This window comes from Mobula hypostoma, chromosome 3 (assembly GCF_963921235.1).
Source record: "Mobula hypostoma chromosome 3, sMobHyp1.1, whole genome shotgun sequence".
Taxonomy (NCBI): Eukaryota; Metazoa; Chordata; class Chondrichthyes; order Myliobatiformes; family Myliobatidae; genus Mobula; species Mobula hypostoma.
The window spans coordinates 66,946,043-66,960,704 of NC_086099.1; the positions used below are offsets into that span (position 1 = coordinate 66,946,043).

Sequence of the window (14,662 nt, forward strand, 5' to 3'; positions counted from 1 at the left end):
TCTCTCACTCCTCCACCTGCCTGAGGTCTCCTATGCCAATTTGACTGTGACTGCACCACCAAAAAAGCTGAAAATATATGAACCACCTCACACAATCATGCCTATTCCTAACAGTGGTCAAGTGAAAAATTCCTTCCAAATATCTGGGAAATGAATCCGATGTTGATAACAGCAGTTTATATTATTCTTTCTTTTCTATGAAATAAAAAGCAAATTTATGTTCTTTCAATAAGCATGAAAACATTTAGTGTGCATGCATAGTGGCCTCTTTATTAGGTACACCTGTACACCAACTTGTTATTGCAAATATCTAATCAGCCAATCATGTCACAGTAACTCAATGCATAAAATCATGCAGACATGGTTAAGAGGTTCAGTTGTTTTTCACACCAAACATCAGAATGGGGAAGAAATGTGACCTAAGTAACTTCAAAGTGGAAAGATTGTTGCTGCCAGATGGAATGGATAGAGTCATTCAAAAACTGCTAATTTCCTGGGATTTTCACACACAGCAGTCTCTAGAGTTTACAGAGAATAGTGCAAAAAAGACAAAAAGAAATTCAGTTAACAGCTGTTCTGCAGATGAAAATGTCGTGTTAATGAGAGTCAGAGGAGAATGGCCAGACTGGTTCAAGCAGACAGGAAGACAACAGTATCTCAAATCACCACTTGTTACCAGTGGTGTGCAACAAGCATCAGAGATGTCCTCCTTCTTCAGAGAATGGGCTTTCCCTTCTGCTACTATTGATGTTGCCCTCACCTGCATTTCTTCTATTTCCTGGACATCAGTGCTCACCCCATCTTCCAAGCACCTTATCAAGGATAGAGTTCCTGTTGTCCTCACCTACCACGTCATGAGCGTCGACATCCAACACATTATTCTCCACAGTTTCTGCCATCTTCAATGGGACCCTGCCACCAAACACTTCTTTACCTCCTCCCATCACTCACTGCTTTCTCCGGAGATTGTTCCTTTCATGATTCCTTGTCCAATCATCCCTCCCCACTAATCTCATTCCCGTCACTTATCCCTGCAAGCAGCAGAAATGTTACACCTGTCCATTCACCTCCTCCCTCACCTCCAATCAGGATCCAAAATGATCCTTCCAGGTGTGGCCACACTTAATCTGTCGATTACTGTATCCAGTGCCCCCAATGTGGCTTCTCCACAATGGTGAGAGCCGACGTAGAATAAAGGAAAGATTTGTCAAGCATCTCAACACCATCTGCAAAAAAGCATTTAAATTCCTACCCCCATTTCCATGCTGACAGATTAGTCCATAGCCTCCTCTTCTGCCATGATCAGGCCACTCTCAGGTTGGAGAAGCAACACCTCATATTCTATCTAGGTAGCCTCCAACCTGATGGCATGAGCATCGATTTTTCAACTTCTGGTAAATTTGTTCCTTCTCCCCTTTATCTCTTCTTTAATTCTTAACTCTGGCTCTTTATCTCTTCTCACCTGCCTATCACCTCCCCTTGGTGCCCTTCCTTGTTTCCCTTCTCCTTGTTCCACTCTCATCTCCTATCAGATTGCTTCTTCTCCAGCATTTTAACTTTCCTACCTATTACCGCCCAGCTTCTTACTTCACCCCCTCCCCAATTCATCTAGCTTCACCTATCACTTTCTAATTCGTCCTCCTTCACCCCCACCCCCTCATCTTCCCCCTTCCTTTCCTGTCCGGATGAGGGTCTCAGCTTGAAATATCAACTATTTTTACATTTCCATAGATGCTGCCTAACTTGCTGAGCCCTCCAGCATTTTGTGTGTGTGTTACATTGAGTTATCGCCTTCAGTTTAACAAATTAATGTATGTATTAAGAAAATAGTGAGAGGGCAGAGATTTAATAATGGTGCTTGTGAATTTAACAGACTGAGATGTTGACTAGGTATTTGCCAGCTAAGAATCTGGGTAGCTGTGGAGAGGTTAATTGGACAGTGTTAAGGGGCCTTCCAGAGTTATAGAATATAGCAAATATTAATTTCAACAGCAATCAGTCTTCACATCTGAATGTCAATTTGTAGATTGAATTTAAAATGCAGCTCAGATCAATGGTCCTCCTGGAGCTGCAGTCTGGGGTTGATTGCAAACCAGGAAACACTCCATTGACCTGAGATGTCTGCATATGCATGAATACAGTTTAGAAACAGCGGTCATTAACATTTATTTTGGGTGTCTGGAGTGTTGGTGTGAAGATCTAGGTTTCTGAAAATTGTATGTAATTCAAAGGAAACATTCTGGCTACATTGTAACTACAGAATTGTTCTGCCATTCCCTTTGATCTTTTGCATATGAAAACATGATGTAATGTTGCATCAGAGAACCTCTACTGAGAGTGCCTCCAATATAGATGCCCGCTTGTTGTGCTGAATAAAGAATTCTTCTATCACATCTGTCTCCGTGCCTTTTTCTTTGGCAAGGATGCTCCAGCTCGCACTGATGATCCCTTCTTCACTCTTCAACCCTCCTCCTCTTCCTGGACACCCCACTCTGATCTTCTGCCTGCTGTGGATCTTTTTATCACTAACTGCTGACAAGACATCAACTGTCTCGACCTTAACACTCCTCTGTCCAATTCTAACCTCACTCCCTCTGAACATACTGTTCTCCACCGTCTCTGCACTAATCCCAACCTCAGCATCAAACCCACAGACAAAGGGGGTACTGTAGTCGTCTTAAGGACTGACCTCTGCCTTGCTGAGGCCAGGAGGTAACTACCAGACACCTCCCCTTACCAACTAAGAAGAACCCGGCCATTGTCTTCTACACCATCACCAACCTCATCAACTCTGGGGATCTCCCTTTCACTGCCACCCACCTCATAGTTCCCTTACCCTGCTCTTTCATAAACCTGTCTGTTCAGGTAAACCCATTGTTTCTGCCTGCTCCTGAACCACCAAACTTGCGTCTGCATCCCTCGACTCTGTTTTATTCCCCCCCCACCCCGGTTCAGTCCCTTCCTACCTACATCCATGACACTTAACAGACACTTGATCTTTTCAATGACTTCAAGTTCCTTGGCCTCAATCATCTCATTTTCACTGTGGGTGTCCAGTCCCTTTCCACCTCTATCCCACAACAGGAGGACCTTAACGCTCTCCACTTCTTTCTGGACAACTGACCCAACCACTCTCTTTCCATCACCGCTCTCCTCCGTCTGGTGGAATTGGTCCTCACTCTCAATAATATCTCTTTCGGCTTCTCCGACTTCCTTCAAACCAAAGGTGTAGCCATGGGCACTCGCATGGGTCCCAGCTATGCCTGCCTTTTCATTGGCTACATGGTGTCCATGTTCCAAGCTTACACCGGTATTACTCCCAAATTCTTCCTATGTTACATCGACAACTGCATTGGTGCTGCTTCCTGCATGCATGCTGAACTCATCAATTTCATCAACTTTGCCTCCAACCTCCATCCTGGTCTCAAATTTACTTGGTCCATTTCCGACATCTCCCTCCCCTTTCTCAATCTCTCTGCCTCTATCTCTGGAGACAGTTTATCTACTGATATATTTTATAAACTCACTGACTCTCACAGCTATCTGGACTATACCTCTTCCTACCCTGCCACCTGTGAAAATGCCATCACTTCTCTCAGTTCCTCCATCTCTGCCGCATCTGCTCTCAAGATGAGGGTTTTCATTTCAGAACTACTGAAATATCTTCCTTCTTCAAAAAAAGGGGGTTTCCCTTCCTCAACCTTCAACACTGCCCTCACCCACATCTTTCCATTTTGCTCACATCTGCCCTCACCCTATCTTCCTCCCGCAACCTCACCAGGGATAGAGTTCCTCTTTTCCTCACCTACCACCCCACTAGACTTCGCATCCAGCACATAATTCTCCATAAGTTCTCCATAAATTCTCCATATAATTATCTGGATAGACAGGGTTTGATTAGGAACAGTCAATACGGATTTGTGCATGGAAGGTCATGTTTGACAAATCTGATTGAATTTTTTTGATGAGGTTACTAGGAAAGTTGACGAGAGTAAAGTGGTGGATGTTGTCTATATGGACTTCAGTAAGGCCTTTGACAAGGTCCCACACGGAAGGTTAGTTAGGAAGGTTCAATCATTAGGCATTAATATCGAAGTAGTAAAGTGGATTCAGCAGTGGCTGGATGGGAGACGCCAGAGAGTAGTGGTGGATAACTGTGTGTCAGATTGGAGGACGGTGTGTAGTGGTGTGCCTCAGGGATCTGTACTGGGTCCAATGTTGTTTGTCATATATATTAATGATCTGGATGATGGGGTGGTAAATTGGATTAGAAAGTATGCAGATGATACTGAGATAGGTGGTGTTGTGGATAATGAAGTAGGTTTTCAAAGCTTTCAGAGAGATTTAGGCCAGTTAGAAGAGTGGGCTGAAAGATGGCAGATGGAGTTTAATGCTGAAAAATGTGAAGTGCTACACTTTGGTAGGACTAATCAAAATAGGACATACATGGTAAATGGTAGGACATTGAAGAATGCTGTAGAAGAGGGATCTAGAAATAATGGTGCATAGTTTCCTGAAGGTGGAATCTCATGTGGATAGGGTGATGAAGAAAGCTTCTGGTATGCTGGCCTTTATTAATCAGGGCATTGAGTATAGGAGTTGGGATGTAATGCTGAAATTGTATAAGGCATTGGTAAGGCCAAATTTGGAGTATTGTGTACAGTTCTGGTCACCGAATGATAGCAAAGATGTCAATAAAATTGAGAGAGTACAGAGGAGATTTACTAAAATGTTGCCTGGGTTTCATCTCCTAAGTTACAGAGAAAGGTTGAACAAGTTAGGTCTTTATTCTTTGGAGTGTAGAAGGTTGATGGGGGGACTTGATAGAGATGTTTAAAATTATGAAAGGGATTGATAGAGTTGACGCGGATAGGCTTTTTCCATTGAGAATGGGGGAGATTCAAACAAGAGGACATGAGTTGAGAGTTAAAGGTCAAAAGTTTAGGGGTACCACGAGGGGGAACTTCTTTACTCAGAGAGTGGTAGCTGTGTGGAACGAGCTTCCAGCAGAAGTGGTTGAGGCAGGTTTTCATTTAAAGTTAAATTGGATAGATATATGGACAGGAAAGGAATGGAGGGTTATGGGCTGAGTGCAGGTCAGTGGGACTAGGTGAGAGTAAGAGTTCGGCACGGACTAGAAGGGCCAAGATGGCCTGTTTCCGTGCTGTAATTGTTATATGGTTGTAAGTTCTGCCATCTCCAATGGGATCCCACCGCCAAGCACACCCTTCCCTCCATCCCCACCTCCTCACTTTTCACTTTCTGCAGGGATTGCTCCCTACAAGACTTTAATGTCCACTCATTCCTCCCCACTGATCTCCCTCCTGGTAGTTATCCTTCCAAGTGGAACAAGTGCTACACATGCCTCTACATCTTCTCACTACCATTCAGGGCCCCAAACAGTCCTTCCAGGTGAGGTGAGTCTGTAGGGTCATCTACTGTATCTGGTGCTCCTGGTGTGGCCTCCTGTATATCGGTGACACTCAACATAGATTGGGAGATCACTTCGTCAAGCACCTTCTCTCCGTCCACCACTGAATGTGGGATTTCAATTCTGCTTCCCATTCCCATTCCAATATGTCAGCCCATGGTCTCCTCTACTGCTGTGATGAGACCACACTCAGGCTGGAGGAGCAACACCTTATATTCCATCTGTGTAGCCTCTAATCTGATGACATGAACATTGATTTCTCAAATTTCAAGAAATTGCCCCACTCCTTCACCATTTCCATTCCTATTTCCCTTTCTCAACCTACCTCCTTATCTGCCCATCTTCTCCCTCTGGTACTCCTCCCCCTTCCCTTTCTTCCATGGTCTTCTACCTTCTTCTGACAGATTCCCTCTTCTCCAGCCCTTCATCTTTTTCAACCATTCAACTTCCCAGCTTTTTACTTCACTTACCCCTCTCTCTGTTTTACCTATCAGCTGCCACCTTTTATTTCTTCGTCCCCTCTCCCACCTTCTTTCTCTGCCTTCTTGCCTTCCTTTCCATTCCTGATGAAGGGTCTCGGTCTGAAATGTTGACTGTTTACTCTGTGACGAGAATACACATAAAATTAAGATGTTTGCTGGCCTGGGTTAGCATCAGTGACATCAGCAAGTGGTCTGCCACCTGCCCTCAGGGGAAGGAGAGATAAGGAACAATGGAGCAGCGTCTGGAGATGTGTAATGAAGGGACGGGGGAGAGAGAGCTGTCTGGAGCGGCTTCCCCTTTGAACCCTGAACTGTTTGAAGTGATGGACAGGCGATACCCCAGCAGGGGGATAAAAAAGGACAGGTTCGCTAAGGCAGGACACACACAACACCCGAGGTAACGAGACCCTGGAAGCGGTGCGCCTCTCACGAGTCGGTGGGAAGTACTGGACAACGGACAGGGTGGAAAGGTACGATCAGCGGGAACCCGGTGTGTGTCCGCCCTTGCCTGGGTGCCGAGTTCACTGCAGAGGATCGACCCTATCTGGAGGAGGGGTCACAGTCGGTGACCTCAGGTGACATCACCAAGGACCTGCCCAAAAGTTGCTTGTGAGCAATTATCGTCGGTCTGTGAGTGGAAGCCGTTTCTGAATGATCAGTCGTTCCCGTTCTCTCTCTCTCTCTCTCTCCCCCCACGTTGTCCATCGCCATGGCAGCGATTACTGCGAACTGAACTAAATTGGACTGAACTTTGTGTCACTTTGAAATTGGTCATTTATCCCTAGACAATGATAGAGCTTGATTGATGCTGTTATCTTAATTCTGTGCACATGTGTGTTTATCTTTGCTGAACTGTTGCATTTATTATCCTTTCGATTACTGTGTTGCTTGTTTCTTTAATAAAACTTTCTTAGTTCTAGTAATCCAGACTCCAATTGAGTGATCCATTTCTGCTGGTTTGGCAACCCAGTTACGGGGTACGTAACAACTCTTACAGGCTGGACGGCCAAGAACCATCAATTTACGGGACTTGTTGTTCAGGGTCTTGGACTAAAAATGTATTTTCTTTCATGACTATGTACTTTTTCTTCCTTTTCTCATTATTTTGAATGTGCAGGTACGTCTTTGCATAGAGATTGTGGACTACTGGGGTGATGAAATGTTGGACACAAAACTCTGAGCTGATAATATGGAAACTGAGAAATTGGATGAAACCTGTGAGGTATCTAAGATCAGGAAGAGTTTGAAAGGCATGATATCAGAGCTAGTGAAGGGATATTAGGTACTGGATAACTGAGGCAAATGGATATTGGGCATCAAACAAGAATTGGACTATTTTGCAGATTGGAGAGTTGATCGCAATAGATCACATCCATAGCGTCAAAGAACATCAAGAATATGATCTTCATAGTCTTCATTATCCACATCTGTGATGAACCTGACAATGGCAGCTTGTCTCCTAACATTATGTTCGTAGGCACCTCATCATGGTCTTACTGACCTTCAATGGATGACTTAGAAACACAAAATAATCTGCAGATGCTGGGATCAAAGCAACGCTCACAACACGCTGGAGGAACTCAGCAGGTCGGGCAGCATTCGTGGAAACCATGAGTCGATGTTTTGGGCCGGAACCCTTCGTCAGGACCGAAAAGGGAAGGGGCAGAGGCTCTATAAAGAAGGTGGGGGAGGGTTGGAAGGAGAAGGCTGGTAGGTTCAGTTGAAAAACCAGTAATTTGAAAGACAAAGGGGTGGGGGAGGGGAAGCGGGGAGGTGATAGGCAGGAAAACAATGGGTAGTAGAAGGAGGTGGAACCATGAGGGAGGTGATAGGCAGCTGGGGGAGGGGACAGAGTGAAGTAGGGATAGAGGAAGGGAGGGGGAGGGAATTACCAAAAGTTGGAGAATTCTATGTTCATACCAAGGGGCTGGAGACTACCTAGATGGTATATGAGGTGTTGCTCCTCCAAACTGAGTTTAGCCTCATCATGGCAGTAGAGGAGACCATGTATGGACATATCTGAATGGGAATGGGAAGCAGAGTTGAAGTGGGTGGCTACCGGGAGATCCTGTCTGTTGTGGCGAATGGAGCGGAGGTGCTCGATGAAGCGGTCCCCCAATCTGCGTCGGGTTTCACCGATGTAGAGGAGGCCGCACCAGGAGCACCGGATGCAATAGATGACCCCAACAAACTCACAAGTGAAGTGTTGCCTCACCTGGAAGGACTGTTTGGGGCCCCGAATGGTGGCAAGAGAGGAGGTGTTGGGACAGGTGTAGCACTTACGCTTACAGGGATAAGTGCCGGGTTGGAGAGTTCCCTTTGTCTTCATCTACCACCCCACCAGCCTCCGGATCCAGCACATCATCTTCCGCAACTTCCGCCACCTTCAACAGGACCCCACCACTAAGCACATCTTTCCCTCTCCACTCCTCTCCGCTTTCCACAGGGATCGGTCCCTCCGTGACTCCCTTATCCACATGTCCCTCCCCACAGATCTCCCACCTGGCACTTATCCCTGTAAGCATTAAGTGCTACACCTGTCCCTACACCTCCTCTCTTGCCACCATTCAGGGCCCCAGACAGTCCTTCCAGGTGAGGCAACACTTCACTTGTGAGTCTGTTGGGGTCATCTATTGCATCCGGTGCTCCTGGTGCGGCCTCCTCTACATCGGTGAAACCCGACGCAGATTGGGGGAACCACTTCGTCGAGCACCTCCGCTCCATCCGCCACAACAGACAGGATCTCCCGGTAGCCACCCACTTCAACTCTGCTTCCCATTCCCATTCAGATATGTCCATACATGGCCTCCTCTACTGCCATGATGAGGCTAAACTCAGGTTGAAGGAGCAACACCTCATATACCGTCTAGATAGTCTCCAGACCCTTGGTATGAACATAGAATTCTCCAACTTCCGGAAATTCCCTCCCCTCCCTTACTCTATCCCTATTTCACTCTGTCCCCTCCCCCAGCTGCCTATCACCTCCCTCATGGTTCCACCTCCTTCTACTATCCATTGTTTTCCTGCCTATCACCTCCCTGCTTCCCCTCCCCCACCCCTTTGTCTTTCAAATTACTGGTTTTTCAACTGGACCTACCAGCCTTCTCCTTCCAACCCTCCCCCACCTTCTTTATAGGGCCTCTGCCCCTTCCCTCTTCAGTCCTGACGAAGGGTTCTGGACCGAAACATCGACTCGTCATTTCCACGGATGCTGCCCGATCTGCTGAGTTCCTATAGATGACTTAGGAGAGGGTGGTAGGAGAGAAGGGGTACTGCTGTAATGCCAAAAGAGAAATAGAAACTGGAATTCTATTGAAAATTCTCCCACTTATCACCTGTTCTCCAGAACTCTTTGCAAAGAGAGAAAATGTGGAAAAGGGGTCAAGACACAGCAAAGATGCTCGACAAAGCATTTCTCCAAAGCCCCCCCGCCCCCCGTACCTACATCATCACCACCATTCAGAGCCTCAAACAGCCTTTCCAGATGAACTGACACTTCACATGCAAGTCTGTAAGGTCATTTCTTGTATCCGGTGCTCCTAGTGTGACCTCTCAGTCAATCTACGTATATAAGCTATTTCATATATTTATATTCATTATTATTGTGTGCTTTACTTTTTGTGTTTTGTTTTGTGCTGCACCCGATCCAGGGTAACTATTATTTTGTTCTCCTTCACACTTGTGTACTGGAAAAGACATTATATTATCTTGAATTTTGAATTAGTGAAACCCAATGCAGATAGGGGGACTGCTTTATCAAATATCTTCTCTCTGCCTGCCTCAAAAGGCAGAATCTCCCAGTAGATACTTATTTCAATTCAACTTCCCGTCCCTATTCTAACATGTCTGCCCACAGCCTCCTCCACTGCTGTGACAAAGCTAAAGCCAGATTGGAGGAGTAACACCTCATAGTCAGTCTGGGTAGCCTCCGAGCTGATGGCACAAGCACTGATTTCTCCAACTTGTAGTAATTTCTCCTCACTGCCTTCTTCTCTCTATTTCTATTCCCCATTCCAGTTACGCTCTCAGCCCCTCTCTTCTCCTCACTTCCCAGCATCTCCCTTTGGTTTCCCTCCTCCCCTTTTTCCATGGTCCACTGTCCTCTCCTATTAGATTTTTTCTTCTTCAGCCTTTCTCCTCTTCCACCTATCACCTGCCAGCTTCTTACTTCATCTCCCTCCACCCCCCCATCCACCTTACCACTCACATGGTCTTATCTATCACCTGCCAGCTTCTTACTTCATCTCCCTCCACTTCTCCATCCACCTTACCACTCACATGGTCTTATCTATCACCTGCTATCTTGCGCTTCTTCCCCTTCCCGCACTTCCTCATTCCGGCTTCTTCCTCCTTCCTTTCCAGTACTGATAAAAGGTCTCAGACCGAATCTTTGACTATTTATTCCACTCCATAGGTGCTGGCTGACTTGGCTCTGGATGAAGAGAAAGGATTCCCTCTGGGCCCCCAAGTGAGTGAAAAGCATCTAGGGGATGAGCCTGAGACACTGGGATTCACTATTGAACCCTCAGGAGGTGTCGTGGTCTATCAGCGGAACACTGAGGAAAGAGGGCGCCCACTTGATAACCCAGAAGATGCCACCACTCACTTGGCCACCCCACAGAGTCTAGGCAATTTGTCTCAGGAGTGCAAATAAGGAATATTAACATCTAGTCCTACATAACACACTTCCATCATTTTATGTGTGTTGCTCCCATCTACATCCTGTTAGTTTGAAGCATTCCAAACTTTTAAGTTGCATGCAAATAAGCACTTCCTATCAAATGTTATTAGAAAAAAATGGCGTCGCAAGGACAAGTTAAATACCCTAAAGCTCAAGCTTACCTGCGTTTCCATATTAATTTCTATTTTAGTTTCCTCAGCCCACCCATGGACACCATCCACTTGCATGAAGGCTGGTCTAAGTTAAAAACGATTTAAGAACACCTCATTACCATTTTCCAAGGATATTATTTGAGCCAGGAAATACCTGCGTGGACCCAAATAAGAATGAAGCCACTGAGTGGATTCTTTCTGTTGAAGTGCTTCTGTAAAGCGCGAAACAATGCATTCTTGTTAAGTCTTATTTCCAACTTACAATGCATCAGTTGCCTTTTTTATTAGTTTCCGACCCCACCAGCCTGGAGGGCGAAGGAAGGGTTAAAGCTCTGCCTCCTACATCATCAGTGTCAGGTTCTGAAGTCATAAACAGCACAGCAGTACAGGAGTGAAGGGAAGACTCAGGGAACTGAGAGTTGGAAGAGGTATCCTTCGAGTAGCTTCATCACTGGAGGCACTGCAGCAGGCATTCTGCCAGAAAAGGCAAAATTGAAAAATTAGTCAGCTTCCACCCCGTACCCAACAATATCCACAAATCCATCCACTGCTAATGTACACTCAATATTTTGCACAGCTAATATGAAAGTGTGCAGTTGTGACTTTTTCCTAATTTACTTTAGAACCTTTCTTTCTGTTCTAGGTTTGAAAAATAATTTGCCTTCTAAATGGTTTCACATTTGAAATGTATATTTTATGTATTTATTTTATGTACATAGTCAAGTAGTACCTATGCAACCCCTAGGATAATGAAGCAGCCCTTGCCAGCATGCACGAGGACGCAAACAAGATTCAAGCAGGGGCAGATATGTGACAAGTAACACAAAAGTGCCGGATGATTTATCATCGCAACAACAGGCCAATACAAAAGTCATCGGGGAAACGCAATGGGTCAAGTAAACTCAGTGGAAGGAAATTCCAATTGAAGTTTCTCAACCCAAAAGGACACTGGTCATTCCCCACTTCCCCAGTGTTTAGTGTGTTGCTGTCAGCAGTCTCTTAGGTCTTCATCTCTATTTCACAGTTGAACCACCTACTCTTGACACTGTGCAGCATCTCTCTTATATCTTTGGGGTCACTATTGACACCTGAACAAAAATATTTGGTTACAAAGCCAGAGTCTGTGTCTCCTAAAGTATGTGACTCATCTCTAGATGCAAAAGCTTTCCAGATTCCACAAGTTAAGAGTGTGATGGATTATTCCCCATTTGCCTTACTTCATGAAGTTCCAACAACACTCAAGAAATGCTCTACCAGGGCTATCCAGCCCATTTAATTGGCTTTCCATTCACACCCACAACATGTATTCCCTCCACCACCAATGCACTATCCACACGACGCACTGCAATAACTCACCAAGGCTACTCCAGCAGCATTTTCATGAACATTGATTTCTCAAACGTCTGGTAATTGCACCCCCTTCACCATCCCCATTCCTGTTGCCCTCTCTCACCTTACCTCCTTACCCACCCATCACCTCCCTTGGTGCTCCTCCTCCTTCCCCTTCTTCTGTGGTATTCTGTCCTCTGCTATCAAATTCCCCCTTCTCCAGCCCTTTTATCTCTTTCACCACTCAACTTCCATGCTCTTTACTTCATCAACTCCCCCTTGTTTCACCTATCACCTACCACCTTGTACTTCTTCCACCCCTCCCCCTCCTTCTTACTCTTTCTTTCCAGTCCTAATGAAAGGTCTCAGCCCAAAACTTCGACCTCTTACTCTTTTCCATAGATGCTGCCTGGCCTGCTGAGTTCCCCCAGCATTTTGTGTGCATTGCTTAGCATTTTCTAAATGCATGATCTCAAAGACTGAAAAGACAATGTGGCAACAAGAGCCATGAAAATGCCACCACCACAACCAGCTGGCTCTCATCCAGGTACTCAACACTAACCCCATTTAAACACAGTGCCACCCGCCCCCCCCCCCCCGGCATTCCACCATGACCATAAATGTATTTAAATTCCTTCTTCAGACTGCTTGTGGCAGTTTAAAAATATGATTCCCTGCCACCTTCTCAAAGACAGTTTATCAGGCAGTAAATCTAGGCTTTAACAGCAACACCAATGTAGGTTAAAGTGTATTAAAAAGGTGCAGCATTCCAAGTATGCTACATACTCAGCACATTGATAAGAAAATCATAAAGTTGCTACCAAACTTACAAAACTTGCCAAACTTGAAAAACTAATTTTTGCTATGTTGTTTTGTTTAACAGATTAGTCCATAATCTTAAAGCAAATCTATCACAGAAATTAACCCACTTTTGATACTGTTTTAATGTTCTAACACTTTTCTTTGAATACAGCTCGAATATTCATGACTGTAGTCTGTTTTGGCCAACAATTCCGGAAAAAAAATGTTTCAAAATTTTGACCTTTTCCCTGAACTGTGCTGACTTGCTCACATTTAGAGGCTAATCAACACAAGGAGAAAGAATTTCAATTATGTCAAAACTATCTTTAGGAAGAAGGAGTAAGACGCACATCTGTCCTCATTCAGGAGTCAGCAATGGAATGGGTTAACATCATCATCAGCTACTGAGTGTTAGCATCTAGTCCTGTCCCAACACATTTTTCTAGCCATGAAGAAGTCAAACCAGTGGCTATACTTCATTGGGAGTCTAAGGAGATTTGGTATGTCACCAAAGATGCCAGCAAATTTCTGCAGATGTACAGTGGAGAGCATTCTCACTGGTGCCTCACAGCCTCAAATGGAGACTCCAGTGTCCAGAATCAAGAAAAGGTTGCAGATGTGTTGTAGACTCAACCAGCTCCATCACAGACACACTCCTCCCCACCAACAAAGACAACTTTAAAAGATGGTGCCTCAAAAAGCCACCATACATTGGTAAGCGCAGCAGGCCAAGCAGCATCTCTAGGAAGAGGTGCAGTCGACGTTTCAGGCCGAGACCCTTCGTCAGGACTAACTGAAGGAAGAGTGAGTAAGAGATTTGAAAGTTGGAGGGGGAGGGGGAGGGGGATATCCAAAATGATAGGAGAAGACAGGAGGGGGAGGGATGGAGCCAAGAGCTGGACAGGTGATAGGCAAAAGGGATATGAGAGGATCATGGGACAGGAGGTCCGGGAAGAAAGACAAGGCGGGGGGGAACCAGAGGATGGGCAAGAGGTATATTCAGAGGGACAGAGGGAGAAAAAGGAGAGTGAAAGAAAGAATGTGTGTATAAAAATAAGTAACAGATGGGGTACGAGGGGGAGGTGGGGCATTAGAGGAAGTTAGAGAAGTCGATGTTCATGCCATCAGGTTGGAGGCTACCCAGGCGGAATATAAGGTGTTGTTCCTCCAACCTGAATGTGGCTTCATCTTTACAGTAGAGGAGGCCGTGGATAGACATGTCGGAATGGGAATGGGATGTGGAATTAAAATGTGTGGCCACTGGGAGATCCTGCTTTCTGTGGCGGGCAGAGCATAGGTGTTCAGCAAAGTGGTCTCCCAGTCTGCGTCGGGTCTCGCCAATATATAGAAGGCCACATCGGGAGCACCGGACGCAGTATATCACCCCAGCCGACTCACAGGTGAAGTGACTGGAAGGACTGGAAGGACTCTTTGGGGCCCTGAATGGTGGTAAGGGAGGAAGTGTAAGGGCATGTGTAGCACTTGTTCCGCTTACACGGATAAGTGCCAGGAGGGAGATCAGTGGGGAGGGATGGGGGGGAGGAATGGACAAGGGAGTCGCGTAGGGAGCGATCTCCCCCTCCCCCTCCCACTTTCAAATCTCTTACTAACTCTTCCTTCAGTTAGTCCTGACGAAGGGTCTCGGCCTGAAACGTCGACTGCACCTCTTCCTAGAGATGCTGCCTGGCCTGCTGTGTTCACCAGCAACTTTGATGTGTGTTGCTTGAATTTCCAGCATCTGTAGAATTCCTGTTGTATACATTGGTAAGGGCTGTCAGCATCCAAG

General features: G+C 45.8%; 1 long non-coding RNA gene across 1 annotated transcript in view; it reads right to left on the reverse strand.

Moving 5' to 3' along the window:
* Window positions 1-11,026: 11,026 nt before the first annotated feature.
* The window catches only part of LOC134343436 (uncharacterized), a 28,777-nt gene continuing 25,141 nt past the window's right edge, over window positions 11,027-14,662 (reverse strand). Inside the window, exon 3 of the long non-coding RNA XR_010017227.1 lies at window positions 11,027-11,220. This is a non-coding gene — a long non-coding RNA (uncharacterized LOC134343436). The remainder of the gene's footprint in view (window positions 11,221-14,662) is intronic.